The following is a 7139-nucleotide window of genomic DNA, read 5'->3' on the forward strand; positions in this document are numbered from 1 at the left end:
ACTCCAAATATAAAGGCGTCAGGGCCGGGATCGAACCTACAACCTCCTGTATACCGGGCGTGGGAGTTAACATCTCGACTCAATAGGCGTCCACTTGATCGTGTTCTTTCGTTTGCCAAGTGACGATTTGAGCGACACGTCCTGCCCAAAGCCGACGAACTTCCTCCTCTTCTTCTTCCGCAGCCATGATCAATTCACTGCTGGATGAAGGCCTCCCCCAAGCTGTCACCATGTCAATAATCCACACAGGACATGTACACAAGTTGATCTCATTGCTGCATCTCCTCGGTGGAAGTACTCTTGGATGCGTTCCATTCCTTGGTTGCCACTCCACTGCTTTTCTGAACAGTAAAGCGTATTTACTTATCCCGTGTATGTCTTCTAATGCGCGTGCCTCTCTTTCTGTCAGTATATTTCCCAGCATGCATCTCTCCACGCTTTGCGCATTTTTGAGCCTTTTCTTCCATCTCAATTGTCAGTGTCCATGTTTCCGATGTCACGGCAGATTATAGGCATCTGTACAACTACAATTCTTGAACAATTGAATACGATACTGTATACCTTCATGGACTGGGATGGCTGCCATGGGGTAATGCTCAGCACGGGTCGACAACCTGCGGCTCTTTAAGGAGCTGCTTCGCGTTGCATTGTTGCGGCTCTTGAAATATTGATGTTTTTGGTTATTTTTTTTGTTTTACCAAATTCGAAACAAAAAAATGGCTGTTCTTGTGATTTTTTTTTGCTTGCCGACCTCTGGCTTAGCACATTGCAGTTGCAATCCAGAGGTCCACCGGTTCGCTTCCATTTCCCAGCGCGACGGTTGACACAAAACTAGCGGCTTCTTTAACACCCCCCTCGCTCCACCTCTGTCCACCCAGCAGTATATATGCAGGTCACGCGGGGTGGGGGATCAAGTGTGAGATGCTCCCACGTCTTCCAAGACATCCGAATACTGTGGAAAAGCAGGCCAAAAATACCCTTTCCCGAAGGAATCTCTCGAGAGCTCCGTCTCGCGGAAGGCCCCTTTTCCACCAACGGTGGGTGTGAGCAAGCAATTGCAGGGGCTGCACCTTTGCCTCCCGGGCCGCCCCGTACCTTAATTTCTCACGCCGGGCCGAAATTCACCGCACGGTAGCGCAGACCGCCCACCTCCGATAACCACGGTTGGCTACGCACGGCGTGAAAGAAGTTCCTCTCCGAAGGCAAAAACGTTGCACGCAGGTGGCGTTGCCTCGTGAGTCGCCCCCCTGCCCCCCATAAGCGATACAAAGTGGTGGCGAGCAACCCAGACGTAGCTGTTAGGGTGGCTACAAACGTCGTATGCAGATTGATTAATTGTTACTCGATTGAGTGCTCGGAACAGGAATTCACTTACACTTTATCAAGTGTCTCTCTCTGCAGATTTAAACAAAAAATGGAAAGGGTTTCGTGCCAAGATCAGCAAGGGTTAGTGTTGCTGGACAAGCGGGAGCAGTAAGCACCCACTGCAGACCGCTTTGCTCAAGGCTGACGTTGCTATTCCGAGGCTAGAATACATCATTTGCTGCACACAAATGAGATCCTTTGTCATGCTTAGCTGGTACTAATGTGGGGTTTCCTTAATAATAACTTAATGTGAATAATAATAATAATGATGCTGTAACTAGACTCGTAATGTATTTTTAAAAAAACAAACCCCACATTTTTCATTATTGCACTTTGGTGAATGTGCTGTTATATTCTCGGAAAATAATTCGCTCAGTGAAACCACCACATTAGTATTACTGCCACATGATACTTGCATAATACAGACAAGAACAAGAGTTTACAACCGTTTGTCAATCCACTGCTGGATAAAAAAAGCCTCTCCGTGTTGTGTCTACCATGGGGGTTGTTTGGCCATACTTCACCACACTGGTCAGTGTGGGTAGGTGAAGGAGGGGAGAAGCAGGAGGCTGGACTGACTCAGATATCACTCACCACGAGCGTTGGCTGGGAATCGAACTCGGATCATAGATAGCTCACCCTGCCAACCACTGTGCCACCATCCCTCCACAACACAAGTCTGATATATTTGTATAAACTCTTGCATTACTATACTCTTTTGTTCTTTCGGTAAAGTCACGTAGGTAGAAAAATAATAATAGCTCACGACGTTTCGATCGCAACAACAAGCGACCGTCTTCACCTGACTTTACCGAAAGAACCAAAGAGTATGGATTCCTGCAGTCACGAAAGCTTCAAATCAAAATTCTTGCATTACTGTCCAGCGTTTCAACAGGGCTGTGTATGTAACAGTCATGCAACTTAGCATCGATTTAACATCATCGTTCAACTCACGATATCTACAAAAAGTTGCACATCTAAACATATCATATTTTTTTTTAATGTTGTGTAATCATTTTGTTCACGTAAACCATGCAGTATCGGATTGATTCGCCACCCTGAATTGTGGGAAACGAATTTCAGGTGTAGAGCAAATGGTTATATTCCAAAAAATGTTTTTTTTAATTGACTTTATGTGTTTCTAAAATTTACAGCGGGGTAGGGCACTGTATTACTACAGCAGGATGCACAATCCACAATTTGAGCATTTGAACGCTCGCTTGCCATACAGCAACCTACATCATTCAGTTCGAGTGTTCATGGCTCGGCGCCAGTGGCGAGTGATATCCGAACTGTGGTCTCCGAGCTCGGCTTCACCAACCCGCCGTGTCCAGAGTGGTGAAGTATGGTCAAACGACCACCCCCCCCCCCCCCCCGCAAACCGACGCGGCGAGGCCTTCAGCAGTGGTTTAACGAAAATGTGTAAACTGTTGTTATTATTATTCTTACGCATGACTCCACCATCTCCCGCGGACCTGCCAGCCCTGTTTATTCCCGGTACCCGTTGCATCTTTGCGTGACCAAAATTGACAAATTGCAGCCGATGGATGAATGGCATCGCAAACTAGAGCCGGGGCCAGGTGCGCGACAGGTGTGTGGCAGTTGTGTGGCAATACAAAATAGCGTCTTGTTGCCAAATAATGAGCTTTTTTTTTCATCCGGGAAAAGTGCATCAGGCAGGAAACAGCTCAAGTATTTCCTGCCTTGAAATTGTCCAGATGTATTCAATTTGCTATAGCGTGCAAAGTTGGAAAAAGCATTTTTTTGTGTTTTTACCACCACCAATAAATTGTTTTCAAACCCAGCTCCACCGCAAGGCTTTGATATTTCTCCTTCTAGCTGCAATCTGCTCGCGGAGACTTCCGTGCGCAGATCTACGGACCCGCTGCGCAGGATGCCCCTTTTAATAGGAGCATTAACCTTTCGGTGCCACTTATCCGCTGAAGAGCTCCCCGTCATTTCACATCCAGACCACCACCCGCAACAGCCCTGCAACTGTGGCTGTTTTTATGACGAATATCTTTGTATATTGGTCAGTGGTCGGTCCGTAACTGGCCACGTGAGATCATTTTTTTTTGTTTAAATGGGGTATAGTTCTTCTTTGGTTCTTTCGGTAAAGTCACGTAGAATGAGAATAAAATAATAAATTGATAAAATAAAATAACACAATAATATTCTCACGACGTTTCGGCCACAACACAAGCGGCCTTCATCAGGTGAAGGGACGAGACTGTTTGGAGGACAGCGCTGGAGTATAGTTTCCAAATAGAAATGGGCATTTGCCTAAATGTATAATGTGAACGGTTCAGATCTGCAGGAGGCCACATGTTAGCAAAAAAAACCCGCAACACGGATACACCAGGCGTGGGATACCTCGTGCGTCAAACGCGCCCATGGTTTGGAAAGCACTGACTGGCTCCGCGCGTCTTGCACGTGCTCGGTTGGCTTCGAGTGCTTGAGCAAGCGCGCGGGGCGGCGGTTCAACGTGCGGTGCAGTTTCAAACACAGCCCCCAAGAGGGAGATATCACGTTGGTAATGGAAGCGTGCTCCGGCAATTGGTCCTGCATTTTTGGGTCATGGGAAACTTAACTCCAGGGCTCTTTTACCCAACTTTTCGGCTTGCGCTTGTCAGGAGAATGAAATGTTTGGTATTTATTTTATTTTATTTTCATCCCCCCCACCCCACCACCTCCACCACTGAACCACCCCACCCCACAATCGATCTTTTAACAATCGTCATTTCTTGTCGTTGTCGTTTTGCTTAGCGTTTCAAAGCAACTCACGTCGCTTCGCCTTGTGAGTCTCCACCTTCGGCGACTCTCCCTCTCTCTCTCTCTCTCCCCCGTTGGGACGAAGTTCCGCTTCGACGGCCGCGCCAACCATCACCTCCCGGCACGGTGTAACCGTAATCCATCTCACTTCCACGCATGCCCTAATTGTATGGCCCCCCATTCACCCATTTAGATGTCCCCTCGAGCAAGTCCCTGTCATGACTGCCATTCTGCCGATTGTTTAGCGCTGTCTAGTGACTGCCATTCCCAACCCCCCTGTAAGTCACTTCCTGCCCACGTTCGCCCCCCCCCCACTGCCGCTCTGCTCATCTCAATGGCGAGAGTGAGTGGCGTCTCGGATTCATTGCATGGCCCTCCGATGCGTGTGCATTACTCCTGCTGGCTTTTTTTCTGAGCAATTCCAAGCAAAGCAACTATTGTTGGATAATTGCCAGTGCTTAGCATTGGCCATTTTCTCTGCGTGGCAGAAACTAGAAACATTGCTTCGAGTTGGAATTCATTAGGGGGGCGGGGGGGGGCATCCAGGGGCAGCAGGGTCGACTGAGTACTCCAAGAGTTCAAGGTCCACTCCGTTGAAGCCTTAGTCCGGTCACCATGTCGCAAGGGAGTTTACAGGTGACCTCAATTCATGACACTCAGTTTTTGTTTTCAGCGTCTTCCATGCTGCTCTGGCTGTACTCCTGCAGCTCGGCAGCTACATCACACACCTGGGCCGCATCACACCTGGCCACTGGCCGTGTGACCCCTGGCCGCGTCACGCCTGGCTGTCTCACACTTGGCCATGTCACACCTGGTCGTGTCACACCTGGGCCGTATCACCCCTGGCCACTGGCCGTGTGACCCCTGGCCGCGTCACGCGTCACGCCTGGCCGTGTCACCCCTTGCTGTGTCGGACCTTGGCTGTGTCATACCTGGGTGCACCAGACAGAGATGGACAAGCCTCCTCTGCCCCGGGGGCACGGACTACTGCAAAGTGACCAGCCGGGGTGGAGGGCGCTACGACCCTTTGAAGGTCAAGCACGGTAGGTGTTAAACTGGCATCAAGTTGTGAGCCGAAGCAACCACCATTCGGTACGCTTGCAGAACATTGCATTAGAGAATGGCCCGTGAAAGGAGATAGGTAGCACAGAACTACTTCTGAGATCCCTTCAAATTACATCTCATCCACAATAGGGGTGCTGCGTTTTCCCTGCTTTAAAGGTGTCCATCACATCGCAGTCAAACTGATCATTGTTAGTTTCCAGATCTGGAATTTAGCCAAACCGTTTTGTGTACGTATATATGTATGTTGAACCTCTTTTGCACGGTATGTAGCCAAACGTGCTCGGTTCAATCCGAGGCAGTGGCTGAAACCCAGATTTGAACCCAGCATCTCGGCAGTGATGGCTCGCTGCTCTGACCTCTGGGCCACCCGGCCACCTCTAAACTACGACCTCGTTTCATAGGAGGTTGGAACTCTTGTCCCAGGCTGATTGTGGACATTAACAGTCCCCCAGTGCTTGCCGCTGGAGGATTAACTGCGGCTGTGCGTCTTCCTTAGAGTACATTCTTCTCAGTTATTTCTATACATGGGGGTTGTTGTTTTTTTCTACTGCATCGCTGTGCATCGGGCATCGACGGTTTATGTTTCTCTTTGAGAATTTATGAACCGTTAGTGAAGGCTACTGACCACACCTGATGCGTGGTATTTTAAAGCCCCACGGTAAATCGCTTGGCTTATGCGACATTGTATCCATGCCTGCACCACATCTGTAGAGTCTGTATACATGTGCGGACCCTTTGGTAAACCCAGGACCAGATTGGACGGCCACTCCACGCTGTGCGGCCGTGAGTTGTTGCTTGACTGACCATACTTCACCATGCGGGTTCAGTGTGGGTTGGTGGAGGCAGGGAACACAGATCGTACAGTACATGGGAGTGTAGTGCAGTACAACAATGTATGTTATGAACACGATAATTTCAACTGTAACGTGCCGCACGAGTTTTTGCTCGCTCACGGAGAGAGATGGCGACTCGGAGGCACGAGGAGCCAACGATGAGCGGGAAGGCAGCCAGGCAGTGAGCTGGCATCAATAATTGCCCAAGCTCTGCACTACTCTATAGCTCTGCGGTCCTTCGTGTTGCCACCACTGCCCTCCGCTACGCACAATGTAGCCCCACAGCAGCCGGCAACGACCTGTTTTATGCACGGTGGTCGCCAATCTACGCAACTATGCGGGCTCATTTCTGCAAATCTTCAAAGATCTACACCCGTGCACCCACCGGTATTATCCAGGGCGGCCTCTTGGCTCGAACCGTGAACCTCTGCAACGAGCGGCAAAAACGCGTTGCCACCGGGCCACGTTTCCCTCGTGGAGACCTACATGGAGACAGAGGAATAACAACAACAACAACAACAAAACCTCCCCGTTGGAATCCTGCAGTGGGTTGTCTCGGGAGCCTGGTCAGCGCTGGCTGAGCCGACACCAGCATCCCCGATGCAGCACCACGGCGAAACGGGCGCACACAACGTGAGACAAAACAAGATTCCTGTGTTCAGGTCATGCACATAACACATTGGGCTGTAATCACAAGCTTGGAACGTCTCTTTACTTCCAGACGCGTTGACAGACTTTATCCTGGGGGTTGCTTGCCCCCCCCCCGCCCCCCCAACCCACCGGACCATTCCACAATCACAAGGGGCAAAAAAAAAATACCGCCGATTATTTTGTGCCCAAGCGAAGGATTCCCGTATTTTTTTTGTGTCCAGAAAATAGGATTACGCTTAAAAGCCCATGAGTCGGAGAGATGTGTTGCCTAAACATGCTATTCCTGTCGCACAGGGTACAATTGGTCCCGTAAGAATGTACTAAGGGGCTGAGTTTCGTCGAACGGATCGTATTATCTGTTGCGTAACAACAACTATCCACAACGCCTAATCTACGGACATCAAATTAACCAGTGCATTCCGTTGACAACGTTTCACTATTATAGTGCGCGAT

The 7139-nt window shown here is 49.5% G+C and overlaps 1 protein-coding gene across 1 annotated transcript in view; it reads right to left on the minus strand.

Annotated features, from left to right (window-relative positions):
• Nucleotides 1-6438, minus strand: part of ACTR8 (actin related protein 8) — a 31745-nt gene extending 25307 nt beyond the window's left edge. Inside the window, exon 1 of the mRNA XM_032969692.2 lies at nt 6421-6438. The gene's annotated coding sequence lies outside the window, so the exon portion shown is untranslated. The remainder of the gene's footprint in view (nt 1-6420) is intronic.
• Nucleotides 6439-7139: the final 701 nt, after the last annotated feature.

Source organism: Petromyzon marinus, chromosome 42 (assembly GCF_048934315.1).
Source record: "Petromyzon marinus isolate PM22_M1 ecotype Great Lakes invasive population chromosome 42, UKy_Petmar_22M1.pri1.0, whole genome shotgun sequence".
Classification (NCBI taxonomy): domain Eukaryota; kingdom Metazoa; phylum Chordata; class Hyperoartia; order Petromyzontiformes; family Petromyzontidae; genus Petromyzon; species Petromyzon marinus.